Raw genomic sequence first — 19131 nt, forward strand, 5'->3', positions numbered from 1 at the left:
GAGATCACTGAGGCACACCACCAGTCACTGGCCTCCAACCTTACAAACAATTATCCACCACTACTCTCTGGCATCTCCCATCCAGCGACTGTTGAATCCATTTTACTACTTCAATATGAATACCTAAAGATTTAACCTTCCTAACTAACCCTTCGTGCGGAACCTTGTCAAAGGCCTTATAGTCCATATAGACAACATCCACTGCTTTACCCTTGTCAACTTTCCTTGTAACCTCTTCAAAAAATTCAATAAGATTTGTCAAACATGACCTTCCACACACAAATCCATGTTGACTGCTCCTAATCAGACCCTGTCCATCCAGATAATTATATATACCATCTCTAAGAATACTTTCCATTAATTTACCCATCACTGATGTCAAACTTACAGGCCTATAATTGCTAGGCTTACTCTTAGAACCCTTTTTAAACAATGGAACAACATGAGCAATATGCCAATCCTCCGGCACCATCCCCATTTCTAATGACATTTGAAGTATTTCTGTCAGAGCCCCTGCTATTTCCACACTAACTTCCCTCAAAGTCCTGGGGAATATCCTGTCTGGACCTGGAGATTTATCCACTTTTATATTCCTTAAAAGTACCAGTACTTCCTCTTCTTTAATCATCATAGTTTCCATAACTTCCCTACTTGTTTCCCTTACCTTACACAATTCAATTTCCTTCTCCTTAGTGAATACCGAAGAAAAGAAATTGTTCAAAATCTCCCCCATCTCTTTTGACTGTCCACTCTGATTCTATAAAGGACCAATTTTATCTCACACTATCCCTTTGTTATTAATATAACTGTAGAAACCCTTTGGATTTATTTTCACCTTACTTGCCAAAGCAATCTCATATCTTCTTTCAGCTTTTCTAATTTCTTTCTTAAGATTCTTATTACATTCTTTATATTCCTCGAGCATCTCATTTACTCCATGCTGCCAATATTTACAGTAGATATCTCTTTTTTTCCGAACCGAGTTTCCAATATCCCTTGAAAACCATGGCTCTCTCAAACTTTTAACCTTTCCTTTCAACCTAACAGGAACATAAAGATTCTGTACCCTCAAAATTTCACCTTTAAATGACTTCCAGTTCTCTATTACATCCTTTCCATAAAACAAATTGTCCCAATCCACTCCTTCCAAATCCTTTCACATCTCCTCAAAGTTAACCTTTCTCCAGTCAAAAGATTTCCAAATAAATTCGGATAAGTAAACAAATTTCTGCTTGAAAGCTTGTTTGAAAATTTGAAACTAATTTGAGAGTTATTTTCCTGAAAGTTCACTTTAGCTTTCTGCAAACATACATTACAGAATAAAAGAAATAACGTAAAACCTTTTTGGATTTAGCTCTGTGTAATGAACCTAATGTAAGCAGCAGTTGCATAGTGGATGATCAAAAAGAATTTTATGTGAAGTGTCTGAAAGGGAAAACACAAAGCAACTGCTAAATCTCTAGATCAGCTAAGGTCGATTTCAATAAGATGAAGTTGAGACTATTGCCATTAAAATGGCCAAATCTGTATTTGCTCAAATCCAGAATATTAATGGTAGTGTTAAAAAAATTACAGCACAATGCACAGCCTAACAGATAAAAGGACTACTTGTCAAAAAAAATTGGACAGTTGAAACAGGCAACATTAACTAAAAGAATGTAAAAGCTAGAGTATTTGCTTGAGAAAGAATAACAAAGGGAGGCAAAATAGAAAGAGTGAGGCTTAACATGCAACTGAAAAGAAACTTTGAAAGGATAAGATAAAATAAAATAGAGCAGGTGGTAAGAAAAATTCTAAGAAGTTTCAAAAAATTGATAGTGATGATAATACCAAAGGATGTAAGAAATATTTGAATTATTAAACAAATGCTTTGTCCTGTAGTATTTCTTTTATTAAGTGCAATCGTGAACAATAGCCAGATCAGAAATGCTGATCAAATCAGCTAGTTCCCAAAGAGAACTCTCATTGGCCAGTCTGATGGTTCACTGCTGCGCAGCAATCGAACACAAACAAAATCATATGTACAATTTAGAAACATTAAAAAATGTAGAGATACTGTTGTGATGATCATGATGAAGTCTGCTGGAGGGAGACATTTATACACCTGCTGTCCTCCATAATTCAGAGAGATTGAAGGATAAGGTTGCAGGGTGACAAAATGTGGCAGGAGCACTTGGAACTAAAAACTAATCCCTACCGGGAGAAAACAGCCCCTGATCTTTCTGCACTGTTCTCCAGCAGTTTAAGGACTAAGTCCGGCAGGAACATAACTCACAAGTGCTCTTGAAAGACAGGTATTAACCCTACCTACCAACAACCAAGTATTGCCGTCCTGGTCCCCTTCATAGCTTATGAAGAAACACGTGACTTCCCTCCCAGAGATGATAGGTGTTTGTGCACTCGACTCTTGAAGGCTTGGACCCCATCGTCCACATTTCCAACCACATCTGGAAGTCTGTTCCAAATTCTGATAGCACAGTGAAGGATAAAATGCCAGGAGCCCCAAGGAAAGAAATACTGAACCAGAAACCGGGATCATCATAATAAATACATGTAAATTAAACATGATGAAAATATTATGACTAAAGAGATAAATGGTTGCTTGTTAGAGTGTTCATCTTAGATTTAAAAGAAGTTGGAAATAATCTCAGAATTCTTTTCCAAAGTTCTCAGCATTCAGGAATCATTCCTAAAGTACACAAATGCGAAGATGGAAAGCATTCAATTTTTGATTGTCTTAACAACTGCTGGGAAATTAACGGAGATTACTTTTAAAGAGTTAATTACTTGACAAAGAAGGCTTGGATCTGTAATGGATGCCACAGAATATTTGAAAAAGTGTGTAGTGTCGTCCACAGGGGAACATTCATTGATCTATTAGTATGGACTTTCAAAGGTCTTTAATAAAGTCCCCCTTAAGGAACTGTTGGCTAGAGTTGAACTCATGGAAGTGGGGTCAAATTGATGGTCTGACCAAAAGACTGACTGAGGAACAAGAGATGGAGAGTGGCTATTTAGCAGGACTCTCATTTGTGAAGTGAGGAGTGTGTATTTCTTAAAAATCTATGTTGTGGCTGCATCTATTCACATTATTAATAACAAAAATCATGAGTATAAGTAACTGGAGCTGGAGCAAGTATATATTCCCTTATCTGGTCCACCATTCAGTAAGTTTATGACTGACCCAATTTAAGCCTCTACTTCAGTTTCAATCTCAATCCCCATAATCCTCACCTTTCCTATCATCCAAAAATTAGTCTGTCTGAATCTTAAATAGATCTGGTGACATAGCCTACACAACTCTCTGGGATATAGAAGTTTCTGAAGCCACTCCTCTTATTTGAGAAAGGACATAACAGCATTGAAGGTAGTCCAAAAGTCAAGTCAAGTCACTTTTTATTGTCATTTCGACCATAACTGCTGGTACAGTACACAGTAAAAATGAGACAATTTTTTTTAGGACCATGTTGCTACACCAACAATACAAAAACTACACTGAACTACGTAAACCAACACACAAACTACACTAGACTACAGACCTACCCAGGTCTGCATAAGGTACACTGAACAGTGCAGGCATTACAATAAATAATAAACAAGACAATAGGCACAGCAGAGGGCAGTAGGTTGGTAGTCCGGTGGCTTGGGGGAAAAATCTGTTACTTAAGTAAACAACTGAATGGCAGTGTCCGAGATTCCGTCCAATTCTGTACTCCTGCCGAGTATTTCGTAGCCACAGATGTAGTCCAGTTTAATGTCCATTGGAGAACAGAATGGACGGAAGAGGTGGCCCACTAGGGCTTGCTTTTTTCCTGGCACGGACTCCTGCCTGCTTGCCTCACTTCCGCTTCCTCGCACACCACTTACGACGTCCCCACCTCCGGCCACCAGCATCAGGCAACTCCGAGGACTGCAGGTCCGATTATCTCAGCAAGCCAAGGTCACACAATCCAACCAGCAGATTTTCATGAAGGTTTGTTTTTGGCCGATCTCTGTACTGTAGCCGTATCTGGCGATGATAGATAGTCGCTCTGTTATCCAATGCCCTAAACCCTAATTGTGCCTTAAAACTAAATTGAAAAACTAAGATAAAGCAGCACCAGATCCAAAAGGCCACTGCTGCAGTGTGCTGCGCCGCCTACATCATCAGACTTATTCCTGGCATTAGAGGGAAGTGAGAGGCCAACAAATTTGAATCTGTATTCTCTGCTGCTCTTAAGAGTGAAGCCTCAGTAGCGTAGCAGTTAGCGTGACTCTATTACACCTCAGGGTGTCGGAGTTCAGAGTTCAATTCATCTGAAATGTGTCTGTATGACCTCCCATTGGAATGATTTGGTTTTCTCCGGGTGCTCTGACTTCTTCCCACAGTGCAAAAACATACAGGTTAATTGGTCTTTGTAAATTGCCCTATGATTAGGCTAGGGTTAAATCAGGGTTGCTAGGCAGCGTGGCTTGATGGGCCCTCAGGCCCTATTCCATGCTGTTTTGCACTATAAAAAATAACAATAGAAGCATGATCTTATTCAAACATGTAAGATCCTATAGAGGCTCGACAGGGAAGATGTTGAGATGTATCAGCTAGTGGGAGGGCCTTGAATGAGGAGACAATCATTAAAAACCAAAATGCATGAGAATTTCTCCCACAGATTCTCATGATTTTCTGGAATTCTCTATCTCAGAGATTTCTAGAAACTAGATCATTGGGGAGTATTTAAGGATCTGGGAACTGAGGATTATGAGGAACTGGGAGAGTAGAGGAAATGAAACTTGAAGCAGATCAGTCATTATCATACTGAATGGTGGGGCAGGTGACCTCCTCCTGCTCCTATTTTTTTGTGTTCTCTTGTTTAAGTTAACTGATAGGGAGCTGCATATCAAAGTTGCTGGCTTGGCTCAGTTTGATGATATCTTGCAGGCAAAACTGAGGCAAATGAATTGAATATTTGAAAGTATAAGGCTCTGAGTCTGACAAACCAATTTTGTTATCTGCATGGCATCTTGTAATTTAATATAACCATGTAGAACCATTATATAACATCTAATGCTATTATAAGTCAATGTGATAAAGGGTGTTAATAGTAAAGCCACTTGTGTGTGAATCATAAGCTGATTTATGGTGGTTGGATTAACAATACTTTGTTGTGATGGTTACCACTAAAAGTTCCACTAACTCAAACATCTCATGGATGAACAAAAGTTAAAGTCGTGAAATGCAAATTTTGATATTCTGGCCTGCAGTTTGAAAGCTTTGGAAGATATCTTTCAGAAGTAGCCATTCTCACCATGAAGATGAAAAAAAACGATGACTATACTGGAGAATTCATGCTCCACAATCCATAAAAAGCATCAAACATTGAAAGGCAATGTACAGAAAGAGACCTAACACAGTAGGTTTTCTGCTCCTTTTAACAGCTGAAAACCATGGCAAAAGAAGCTAATTAATAGTTTTGCCAAGAATAAGTGCTTAAAAAGATATAAATATGTTGAACTCTGATTATAACAGAACTTAAAGTAGGGTGTCCTTCTCTTCTTCAGCATTCTCCTACATCCAAGACTGAATGTACAAATATCCCAAGCTCATTAACAGTCAATGCAAAGGTTCTATAGAGTTGGGGCGAGTCAGCTTCCAGACTTCTTTTGTAGCCACTGAATTTATGTAATTGATCCAATTATGTTTCTAGTCCAAGATAACCCTCTTCCACAAATGATAGCTACAAGAGGGCAGGTCAATAAACTTTCAAAGGGACTGTGAAAAATTAAATATAATGCAAGCTTAAAGATGCAGGGAAGGGAGGTGGGTAGACAATACCAAGGAAAGTCTACATTACAAGAAAGGAAGCAGAGATTAATATAAAAGTGGTGTAGAAGATGAAAGGGTTCTGAATATGTGGTGTGTGTGAGATCTTTAATCTTTCACTTTGGCAATGTGCAGACTTAGATGTGCTCCAACTTGCCTACCAGAGCAACAGGAGGGAGAATGAAAATCTGGCAAAGTGGCGTCATAACAACAACCTCTTCCTCAGAGTTAGCATGATCAAAGAGCTGATTATAAACTTCAGGAAAAGGAAACCAGAGGTCCAAGAGCCAGTCCTCATTGGAGGGTCAGAGGTAGAGAATATTAGCAATCTTAAATTCTTAGGTGTTATTATTTTGAAGGACCTGTCCTGGGTCAAGCACGTGAATGGAATTATGAAGAAGGCACAGCAGTGCCTTAGGAGTTTGCGGAGATTCAGCATGACATCTAAAACTTCAACAAACTTCTATAGATGCATAGTGGAAAGTAGATTAACTGGCTGCATCACAGCCTGGTATAGAAACACTAATGCCCTTGAACAGAAAATCCTATCAAAAGCAAAGGATACAGCCCAGTCCATCACAGGTAAAGCCTTTACAACCATTGAGCACATCTACATGAAACACAGTCACAGGAAAGCGGCATCAATCACCCAGGACATGCTCTCATCTTACTGCCGCTGTCAGGAAGAAGATACAAGAGCCTCAGGACTCACTCCCCTGGATTCAGGAACAGTTACTACCCCTCAACCATCAAGCTCTTGAACTAAAGGGGATAAACTCACTCAACTTCATTTGTCCCATTATTGGAATGATCCCACAAGAAATGAATTCACCTTCAAGTACTCTTCATCTCACGTTCTCAATATTTATTACTTATTGATTATTTATTATTATTTCTTCTTTTTGTATTTGCACAGTTTGTTGTCTTCTGCCCTCTGGCTGAATACTCTATTTGGGCGGTCTTTCATTGATTCTGGTATGGTTATCATTCTATAGATTTAATGAGTATGCCACAAGAAATGAATGTCAGGGTTGTATTTGGTGACATATATGTACTTTGATAATAAATTTACTTTGAACTTTGAATTTTGAATGAGTTCTACAACTCTGATGAGGTCATTGAAAGAGTATGGAGGCACATGTATGCAAGGCAACAAGGGATTTCCACTGACCTCTTCTGGAACTTTCTATAAATATTACTGCAGTCCAGAGGAGATGTTAGTGAGCTTCAACAACATTTGTAGAGGTGACAACTGTAGAGCACCATTACAATTCAGGGTGGCACAGTAACAGTGGTTTGCTCAATGCTTTACAGTACCAGTGACACAGGTTCCACTCCCACCTCTGTCTGTATGTATTTGGATTTTTCTCCCCATGACCACATGGGTTTCCTCCAGGTGCTTCCGTTTACTCCCACTGTCCAAAGATGAACTGATTGTAGGTTAATTGGTCATTGTAAACTGCCTTTGATTAGGCTAGGATTAATTCAGGGATTGCTGGCAGCCCAGAAGGACCTATTCCATGCTGTACCTTGATAAATAAAATTAAAAAAAACAACAATAATTGGTTCAGAATCAGATATATTACAGGTAGAAAAGTCATCAGTAAAATGTTTGAGAGGTCTGGCAGGAGAGGTATATTGAAAGGAAAAAGAATAGTCTGAAATTGCAGTCTCCAAAAAGCAAGCTGTTGTGATATTCAGACATAGATGCAACAAATATTCCAGTAAACATCCTGGAATGGATTCTGATAGTAGATTGAATATCTATGATGCATTATAAATGTATGAAATTTCATATCCAGCAAAGCTATCAATGCTTCAATGTCCTAATTAAGAATTGTACAACATATTGAAAGACTTAATAACTCAAAATAAAAATATATCAGCTGCTGGAAATCTGAAATAAACATAAAATGGGTAAACACTCAGCAGATCAGGCAATGTCTGTGGAAAGCAGTCTGTGGAAAGCAGTACAGGACAAGAATTGGCAAAGGGAGAAAACTAATTAGTAAGACAGAGAGAGGGTGGGTAGGGATGGATGGGACAAAGGAAATATCCTGTAAAAGGTGAGGCCAAGTTCATCATGGCGATATGCATCTTATATAGCTATCTTGTTCTTTTCCCCAAAAAAGTATCATTAAGATATGCGTCAAATTTCAAGCTGCAAGCTCCTTTTTTTCACTAGTAGCTAAAGTGAAACATGTAAATCAGAGCTTCCCAACATTTTTTTTTAGCCCAACAGCCCCCTAAAGCACTTTCAGACTTATCAATGCCCCTCTTAGGCAAAATATACTATCCATAGTGTAAAAAGATGTCTACCATTTGCTAACATGAGAAAACTGATTCTGCTTTAATTTTTTTTTGTCTTTAACTTAGTTTATACATTACCTGTGCGACATACAGCAGCTTTGATGTCAATGTGATCCTGGAGCCTGATGGTTTTTAGCAAAAGTATTAAGTCCCCATATATAACGATGTCCAAGTGGTTTCTGCTTTTTGTGGGTATGTGGTTCACTGCACTGAAGCCTCTTTCAACAAGGTAGGTGGATGGAAGTGCAAAGAAGAACAGTTTGGCTTATCTCCAAAGACCAGGAAATTTTGTATGACAGTGTAGCTATGTACCACAAAAGCCAACTTTTTTGAGAAGTAGTTTTGCTTCTTCATCATTCTGAATTTCAATAATTTTTTCTTGCAAGCTCTCTTCTTGTTCTTCTACCTTGCAAAGAAATGGGTTAAATACCCAGTCCCATATTTCCAAACAGTTCAAATCCTTGAATCAAATTTGAAAATCCTTCTTCAGTGACTGTAAGTCTAAGCAGTACTCTTGCAAATCACTGTCTGTGAAAGAGAGTGCTGTGCAGGGAAACTGTGAGAACATTCTTCTCCCAGTGTTTTGCTTATATATTTCCAATTTTCCAATAAACGAGAACATTGCACTTTTTGCTTGGATTAAATTGAAATTCTCAGGCAGCAGCTTCATATTTAGAATGTTCATTTTGTCACACAGATTGGCTAGTTATGCCACAGCTGCACATAGAAGTTTCCCAGCAAAAATTCAACCACAGTGTCAAAAAGATCAAAGAAATGTTTCAAGCAGCGCCTTTTGACAACCAATGCACTTCAGTGTGAAGAAGCAAGCATTCAAACTCGTCATTGTTACCTTGGAATAACTGGTGAAATATTCTGGTGTTTAATGGAGGAACTTTAATTTTGTTGATAACAGGTATTACAAGAGTGATGAATGAAAAAGTTGATGGCTGAGGTTTTTTACAAAAGAGAATCTCTTTGAACACTTCAAGAGGAATCCTTGGGGTCATCAGGTTTACTGATTGTCTTTATTTCGCCATTTGGTTCCGGCCAGCACTCTATCATTATGCACCCTGTTTTCTGTAGGTCTGTAGAGAAAGTTGAGGGGGTGTACTTGACTTACCAATTGTTAAATTGCATGAACTTATTCCATGTCACGAGTCAAGGAGAACTGTTGGACAGTCTGATTGCTAATTCATACATCCCCAGAAGTGTCTGTTTGGTTGCTAGGGATGGATGAGACAGCTGAGTTTCAGACACATTGTAATGATGCATTCTCACTGCTTGCAAAGCAGTGCTTCTTCCTGTGTTCCAGTGCCTCAATCTTTTTTTTTGGAAGTACCTGCTGTTCTAATGGTCGGTCGGATCTCGTGCCTCAAGTTAGGGTGCTGCTTACCATTCCCTTCCGCCAGGAATCCTGAATACCCCCTGACAACTTCTATTTCCCCTAATGCCCCCTTAGGACATGTAACTGCCCTAGTTGGGAATCACTGATTTAAATCAATCTTGTTTGATAGAATCACATAATACATTGAAAACACTTTACATCTCACATTATTGTAGATATTAATCAGCAATTGGCACATTATAATTATATTGGATGGTTCTTCAAACCTGAGATTGGCAAGTGATGAATTGATGCAAGGTATGTGAGAACTTGAATGGACTGTGCATGTGGCTTTTGTGAATAACTGTCAAGTGTCTGTGACAATATACTGTACCATTGTGCACACTTCAGATGAAGAATAATGTGCTGCTATGTTTGACTTTGCCACATCCATTCAGAATCTACACTGAGTGGCCACTTTTTCAGGTACAGGTGAGGAAGCCAGTATGGCCTTCTGCTGTAGTCCATCCACTTCAAGGTGCGACGTGTTCTGCAAACCACTGTTAGTTGACTTCCTGCCAGTTTGAACCAATCTGACCATTTTCCCTGACTGCTCCTTCGACGAGGCATGTTTGCTCACAGAACTGGCACTCCCTGGATGCTTTTCATTTTTCACACCGTTCTTTGTAAACTCTAGAGAGTCTTGTGCATGAAAATCCCAGGAGATCAGCAGTTTCTGAGATGCTCAAACCACACCATCTGGCACCAACGATCATTTCACAGTCAAAGTCACTTAGATCACATTTCTTCCCCATTCTGATGTTTGGGCTGAACACCAACTCAACCTCTTGACCATATCCGCATGCTTTTATGCATTGAGTTGCTGCCACATGATTGGCTGATCAAATATTTGCATATTTGACCAAAAAAAGTGGCCACTGGGTTCAGTGTGATTTCTTAAGTCCTTCATGTTTCTTGAATTTTGGTCAGACAGTTTTCCAATGCAGACTATTCCATATAAAGCTTCTGCAAAAAAAAAAGAGGCAAGAGGTTAAGAAAGTGCAATTATCCCTTAATAAGCATTTGAGCAAGATATCTTAAATAGGAAGAATGTGCAAAAAATCTGCACAAGACTAAATGAAAGAATAAAAAAATGCAATGTAGATTTTGAATTTCTGTGTTCATTATTTCACTCTGCTTGATGGGCGATCAGCAAAACCACTGAGAAAAAATGCAAGCAGCCATTTTTTGACACCGAGTATTTCTCCAGTGGTCCTCTTAATCTCCTGCCTGAATTTCAATTTGCCTTTCATCATAACAATCCACATTGCTGGCTGTTAACCATATACCTCTCATGAGGAAACTGGGTTGAGGTCAGAAGCAGAACTCAGAATCAAAATCAGGTTTATTGTCACTGATATACGGTATGTTGTAAAATTTGATGTTCTGCAGCAGTAGTACAATGCAAGATTTAAGTATCACTGTATACGACAAAAGCAAATAAATAGCCCAGATTAGGATGGGTTACTATGAAGAGGAATAATGGATTGAGTAGTTAAAATCATGCCGGTCATTTACTTTATGTCTACTTCCTTCATGCTTCATTCACAATCCTGCCGTTTGAAGAGGTGAGCAGTGATTTGTTTTAAATCTGGGTATCATGCCTAATGTTACAGTTTTAAGAAGAAAGTTGCGTGAGACATTGAGTGTTGAGGATTGGAGGGAGGAGGATGGGGTTTAAAGGGGTCTGTGGAAATTGTGGTGAGGCAAGGGTTAAATACAGCATTCAGGTGAGCAAAGCCAGGGGCAGTTATGGTCAAGTGAGATCTTTGAAGAAAGACCACTGGAGACACTTCTGCTTACTACAGACGAGAGAGGCTGGGGTGACTGCAGCAGAGTGTAGTCAAGCCAGATCAGAATCAGAATCAGGTTTATTATCAGCAGCATGTGTCATGAAACTTGTTAACTTAGCAGCAGCAGTTCAATGCAATACATAATATAGAAGAAGAGAGAGAACAATAAATAAATAAATAAATAAATAAATAAATCGATTACAGTACACCTATAATGAATAGATTTAAAATTGTGCAAAAACAGAGATAATGTATATTAAAAGAGTGAGATAGTGTTCATGGGCTCTACAGATGCGCTGGGCTGTCCGCACCACTCTCTGCAGAGTCCTGCGATCGAGGGAAGTACAGTTCCCATACCAGGCAGTGATGCAGCCAGTCAGGATGCTCACAATTGTGCCCCTGTAGAAAGTTCTTAGGATTTGGGAGACCATACCAGACTTCTTCAACCATCTGTGGGGAAAGAAGAGCTGTTGTGCCCTTTTCACTACACAGCTGGTATGTACAGACAGAACTTAAACTGTTCACCCTCCCAACCCCAGATCCACTGGTGTTTATAGGGGTTAGCATGTCTCCGTTCCTCCTGTAGTCCACAACCAGCTCCTTTGTTTTTGCGACATTGAGGGAGAGGTTGTTTTGTTGACACAACTGGTCAGGGCGATGACTTCTCTGTAGGCTGCCTCATTATTATTTGAGATTAGGCAAATCAGTGTAGTGTTGTCAGCAAATTTAATTAGTAGATTGGAGCTGTGGGTGGCGACACAGTCCTGGGTATACAGAGAGTAAAGGAGGGGGCTTAGGACACACCTGTGATGAGGGTTAGGAGGCAGAGATGAGGGAGCCCACTCTTCCCACCTGGTGGTGATCTGACAGGAAGTCCAGGATCTGACAGACTGAGTAAAATTGTATTTTACAATATTGCTAAAAGTAAATACAACATCGAAGGATTAAAGCTGTCCAGGGAATGTGGACAATACTTATGAGGGACTTCCCAGATGCTCCACTGTAGCCTCTGGACAATATAGTACATTGTTACAAAATACTGGAGGAACTCAGCAGGCCAGGCAGCATCTATGGAAAAGAGTAAACAGTCGACATTTTGGGCTGAGACCTTTTTTCAGGACTGAGAAGGAAGGGGGAAGATGCCAGAATAAAAAGGAGGGGGGAGGGGTAAGAGGTCAGCTGGAAGGTATTAGGTGAAGCCAGATGGGTGGGAAAGGTCAAGGACTGGAGAAGAAATAATCTGATAGGAGAGGAGAGTGGACAATAGAAGAAAGAGAAGGAGGAGGGGAACCAGGGGAAGTAATAGGCAGGTGCGAAGTGAAAGGTCAAAGTGGGGAATAGAGGAAAGGGGGGCAGAATTCGTTCACTAGAAGGAGAAATTGATATTCATGCCATCAGGTTGGAGAGTACCTAGACAGAATAAAAGGTGTTGCTCCTCCACCCTGAGCGTGGCCTGATCTTGGCCCAAGAGAGGTCATGGATTAACATATTGGAACAGGAATTGGGAACAGGAATTAGAATATTTAGCCATCAGGAAGTCCTGCTTCTGGTGGATGGAACAGTTCCCCAACTTGTGACGTGTCTTACCAATGTAGAGGAGGCTGTATTGGGTGCATTGGGCGCAATAGACAACCCCAGCAGATTTGGAGGTGAAGTGTTGCCTCACCTACAGATGGGGGTGGTTTGGGTCAATGAATAGAGGTGAGGGAGCAAGTACTGTGATAGCTGTCCCATACACTTGGGATGTTATTTTAACTTATAGCTTTGTTTTATACTCAATGAAATGATCAAATTTTGGTTGACTATTACCAAATTAATTTCTGCTGTTTAATATTTCAGTCTAAATCTCATGTTTTAACTTTACCTGCTTTATACACAAGTGACTCATTTGTAACTGGTGAATTTAGTTTTGAACAGTGTACTTGTGTCAGGGTGCTGGAACAGGGATCCAATCGCAGACCCAGTACCGTGCACACAGTGATATTAATTGAGTAACAAATCCCAAGGTACAAACAAAGTCGATGTCAAAGTTCAGGCAGAGATCAAAACATCCAGAGAAATCCAAAAACCAGAATCAGAAAACAGGCAGAGTCAATATTCAGACGGACAGAGTATGGATACAAATGCTGGAAAATTCACTGGCACAATCTGGCAACAAACAGGTGAAAACACAGGACTGAAATACACTGAGTAATAAACAGAGAGGCAGGTGGAGCACAATGAGACACAGGTGGCAGCAATACAGGTGATAATGAGAAACAGGTGAGAGATGGAGTATTCAGTGATACAGGGGCCAGAGTAGAGCAGGAGTGGGGACAGGAGCAAATGGCAATACAAACCACAGACTGACAGCTGGGGGGAAACACAAAAAGACAAAGTTCAACTGGAGGTACTGACAACTTGTTCAGGTAATACTATTCTAAATACATGGATTTTTCAGTTCTTTGATCTGGCAAACATGGTAATGGACAGTGGATACATCAGGGGTAAACATATCAAAGTGGATAGCCTGGCTGCTGGGCTGGGAGATGCCTTTGGGACAAGGCAACATTGATAATAGTTTCCATGTCTGCCACCACCAGCACCACAGACCACACAGTTTATTTTAAATAATCTGTCCCAAAACTGTACTTAATTCTGCAAGTTGTAAAATCTCACCAGTTGTAACCCCACGCGTAATAGGCAGCTTTCCCTCCTGATCTGATAGTGAAAAAATAAATGGAAAATTTTAGTGGATATGCGGTGTGTGCACATCATGTAACATCTGAGCTATCCTCCTGCCTGCTCTGATCAAGGAGCTGAACCTTTGTGCGTTAATAAAAACCTGCAGCCTAGCAGCTGCAGCACCAATTCTCGTTATGCCTTAGGAGCGGCACATGGCAATGGACAATTATGGAAACTACATGGGCTTCTCACCTCTTCAGAACTCCAATAAAACATGGTGAACTTACTATGAACCTCTTCCTGCTTTTCAATTACTTACTGCAATTGCTGTTATAAACTATGCAGCTTATACTAATGGGAAAGATGAAATAACTGGAGGGAACAAACAAGCTGACTGCTTTGATAAGGCAACAAGTACAGAACTTTGTCACCACATAGCACTCCAGTGTGATCAGACTGCCAATACTTTCCAAATGCTTTTGATGAATTTGTGCAAATGTAGCATAATGTGTCAGAGGCTGAATCAGACTTTATGGACTAAAACACACTATATGCTAGACTATAAAGGATGATGGGTATAATCAAAAATGAGAAGTTCTCATGCGTAGCAAGAAAAGTAGCAGCAACTGTATGATGTGCCAGACACATAATCCCGAAAGACACTGCTGGTATCTGCTGCTACTGGGCACTCGCCCAGCAGGTTATTTGTACATCTCCAAATGGACTTTATGCAGTTACTAAATGTATGGATCATGATTTTGGTTGTTGTCTCCATGAGTAAAAGCTTATCCAACTCAGAGAAATGATGCCATATCTGGTGGTTATTTTTATTATGAGAATTTATTCCTAGGTATGAGACCCCTGAGAAATTCTTAAGTGCTAATGGTTCTCATTTTACAGGCAACATTATATAGGAGTTGACAAAAGTCTTGTAGTGTAAACATCATTTCAGCTGCCCTTTCCACCTCAGTCTTATGGGGCAATAAGATCATGGCTGATCTGGCCTTGGACTCATCTCCACCCTCCTGCCTTTTCCCCAGAACCTTTAATTCCCCTACTATGCAAAAATTTATCCAACCTTGTCTTAAGTATATTTACGGAGGTAGCCTCCTCTGCTTCATTGGGCAGAGAATTCCACAGATACACCACTGTCTGGGTAAAGCAGTTCCTCCTCATCTCCATCCATTTAGTGTATATGGATTCTAACAAAGCATTTGATAAGTTACCCCATGCATGGGATCCAAGGGGACATTGCTTTGTGGATCCAGAACTGGCTTGCCCACAGAAAGCAAAGAGTGGTTGTAGATGGGTCATGGAGGTCGGTGACCATGGTGTGCCTCAGGGATCTGTTCTGGGACCCTTACTCTTCGTGATTTTTATAAGTGACCTGATGAGGAACTGGAGGGATGGGTTAGTAAATTTGCTGATGACACAAAGGTTGGGGATTTTGTGGATAGTGTGGAGGGCTGTCAGAAGTTACAACGGGACATTGCTAGGATGCAAAACTGGGCTGAGAAGTGGCAGATGGAGTTCAACCCAGGTAAGTGTGAGGTGGTTCATTTTGGTAGGTCAAATATGATGGCAGAATATAGTACTATTGATAAGACTCTTGGCAGTGTGGAGGATCAGAGGGATCTTGGGGTCTGTCCATAGGACACTCAAAGCTGTTATGCAGGTTGACTCTGTGGTTAAGAAGGCATATGGTGCATTGGCCTTCATCAATTGTGAGATTGAGTTTAAGAGCAAGAGGTAATGTTACAGCTATATAGGACCCAGGTCAGACCCCACTTGGAATATTGTGTTCAGTTCTGGTCACCTCACTACAGGAAGGATGTGGAAACTATAGAAAGGGTGAAGAGGAGATTTACAAGGATGTTGCCTGGATTGGGGAGCATGCCTTATGAGAATAGGTTGAGTAAACTTGGCCTTTTCTCGTTGGAATGACAGAGAATGAGAGGTGACTCTGATAGAGGTGTACAAGATAATGAAAAGCATTGATTGTGTGGATAGTCAGAGCCTTTTTTCCAGGGCTGAAATGGCTAGCACGAGAGGGCATAGTTTTAAGGTGCTTGGAGTAAATACAGAGGAAATGTCAGGGGTAAGCTTTTTATGCAGAGAGTGGTGAGTGCGTGGAATGGGCTGCCGGCAGTGGTGGAGGAGGCGGAAATGATAGGGTCTTTTAAGAGACTCCTGGATGGGTACATGGAGGTTAGAATAATAGAGGGCTGTGGTTAAGCCTAGGTAGTTCTAAGGTAAGGACATGTTCAGCCTGACACATCTTTGTGGGATGAAGGGCCTGTATTGTGCTGTGGATTTTCTATGTTTCTATGTTTTTATCCTAGATCTACTCCCTCAAATATTGAGGCTATGTCCTCTAGTTCTAGTCTCACCTATCAACTGTGGTAAGTCCCATGTTCTGGCTCGTCACCCCTCCCTTTTTTTATGAAACAGATGGTCATTCATATTATGAGCAGAAACATGTTGCATTATTGTATAGCACGAACATAAACTTTTAAAGGTTTCTGTCAAGAGGAGAGCCACATTTACTGGCTGGCAGAATAGGTACTAGTGGGAACCTACCAATGAAAGAACTGCTTCGGGCCCCCCTAGGAACGTCTACTCCAAGTGCTGCTGACTACATATACCAGTGTCAAGCTCCAAGGAGCATGGGATGCATGCCTCGTACATTAAGTCAGTGGTGCCACTGGATCAGCTAACCGATGGCCAGGAGAATGTTGATAAACGCTGATGGGCTGGACTCTTCATCTTTTTTTGCCACCTTAAGTAACCACTGTGCATTACAAGTTTTCTGTAATCTGGACGTCTATTTTCCACCTAAGTGCAGAGGCATCTCAGAACACTAATGCTATTAACACTTTTTCCTCACTTTTGTTATATACGTTGCGTTACCAGTCATGTTGTTGGATGTGTCCGAGAGAGGGTCCATACATTCAGAAGGTGGGTTGCCAAACCTATTCCCTGAATCATAGTGAGTTTGATTCTACATTTCACTTTGATAACAAAACTAGAACTGTAAGAGAGCATGGGACTGCAATGCACATAGGACTGGCTCTTATCAATGCAATGATTATGGGGGACAGTTTCAAACAATTGCATAACCCTCCCTGCTCCAAAGCTACTTCATCGGAATAGGGTGAAGAATGTTACTGTCTATTAAAGGACCAGGCTAAACTTGGGTAACAGTACATGCAATGCCTATACTGCCGGTGACTCTCTGGATCCTGGTAACATTACCTAATGAGTTTGTGGCCACAAGGCCTATCACTGGCTGCTGGGGGTACCCCTTCTGAAATGGGATCTTCGGCTGAACCAAAGCAACATAGATACCTGGCCCACACAGTACCAAATGTGTACCACCTGCTTACTCTCCTCCTACATCCTACTGTGTGGGGATGACATCGAAGGACTACAGAGACTGAGTGTGGCTGGGTTGCTGTGTTCCTGTTCTGGGAAGCTGTCAGAACTGGTTCGTGAAGGCATTAACATGGCCGCAGCAATGCTGGAGGAACTGGCTACTAACACAGCCTTAGCACTACAGTGCGTGTGTCAGGCTATCAATGACATTACTGCCAAAATGCTGGCAATTCACACCATGGCCCTTCAAAACGGACTAGCACTAGACTTCCTGTTGTCTAAGAGTGGTGGTACTTGTGCCAGGTGTTTTGAATGTTTATCCCTGCTGTCAATAGCCAACAGTTTCTGATGAAACTGTCACAGAGTTTCAGAGACTCTGTGCCAGTTATGTTGTCCAGGCAAGATTATCCTGGGGCAGTTGTGGTCAAGCAACACCTTTGAAGTGAGACCAACGAACTCACTACAGACGAGATAGGCTGGGGTGACTGTGGCAGTGTTGACTCAAACCAGGCAAGTAAGGCCTCTGTAGAGAGACTTTTCTAGAAAGGGTTTCCTAAAACATAGCACCCCTTTACACAACAGGGAGTACCAGAGACAGACAAAATAGGAATAATAGAAGGATGTGAAAACCGCCCAAGAACTAAGAGACAATTGCTTTACTAATTTCATAATACCTTTGATTCTCAACTTCAACTTTTGATTAACTTTTAACACCTCTGTTGTAAATGCGATTGACCCTGCAAGTAAGGAACTCAAACATATACAGTATTTACCAACTGGACAATATACATAACTAATAAGCGAATTCTGTACAAAATAGCAGCTTAATGTTCAAACTTAAGAACAGAAAACTGAAAAGTTCAGTTTTCTTCAGAGCTGAATGTGGATGACAAGGGCCCATGCTGATCTCCTTGTGCTCAAGTGCAATAAAAAGAATGCTTGAGTTGTAAGAGTGCACGTGTTCTGGGCTCAGTCACTTTAGTTATTATTATCGGGGATGATAGTTTCAGAGTGTCTTGATTGTCAAGCAAAATCTGTCTGAGCTGACCTGATGGACCTCAGTAGGGAAGTTCATTGTTCCTTTTCATTTTTGTTAAAGATGGTGGATCTTCTCTTCCATCATTGGGTTTCCCCTCACTCCCCTGCACCCTCTCCCCACATCCTATTGTTAATCAAGCCGCTGATTGCTCTCCTGAAAGTTCAAAAACATGTCCTAACTGCAAGTGTGTGATTCATTTCCGATGCAAGATATTTATCAGTGTGTTGAGATGCAATCACCAATAAAATGATTACAGTAATTACTGATTCAACATAATTGGCTGTAAACATCAGAATTGACAGTGCTGAGCAGACGTTTAGTTAACCAAGCATGAATTATGTCTTTTTGACAGCCATGGTAGTGTAATGGATGGAAATAACAAGACTTTGCAGTATTAGGGGAGACCTGTGGAACCCATTCTCAGTGTTTTCTGATGGATTCCAGAAAAATTCTTATTGCAAGCTACAATAGGTCCATTCCAGGACATCAGAGATCTTCCACCTTTTTTAAAGAACGGGGTTCCCTCCCTTTAATGTTGATGCTGCTCTCACCCGCACCTCCTCCATTTCTCATACATCCATCTTCCTGCCAATGTAATAGTGATAGAGTCACTCTGAGCCTTACCTACCATCCCATCAGCCTCCACACCCAACACATCAACCTCTGCAACTTCCGCCTTCTCCAAAGGGACCCTACCACCAAACATATCTTTACCTCCCCCTACACTCCAGCTCTCTGGTTTCCACACGGATCACTCCCTCCACAATTT

This window comes from Hypanus sabinus, chromosome 6, assembly GCF_030144855.1.
Source record: "Hypanus sabinus isolate sHypSab1 chromosome 6, sHypSab1.hap1, whole genome shotgun sequence".
NCBI classification, from domain to species: Eukaryota; Metazoa; Chordata; class Chondrichthyes; order Myliobatiformes; family Dasyatidae; genus Hypanus; species Hypanus sabinus.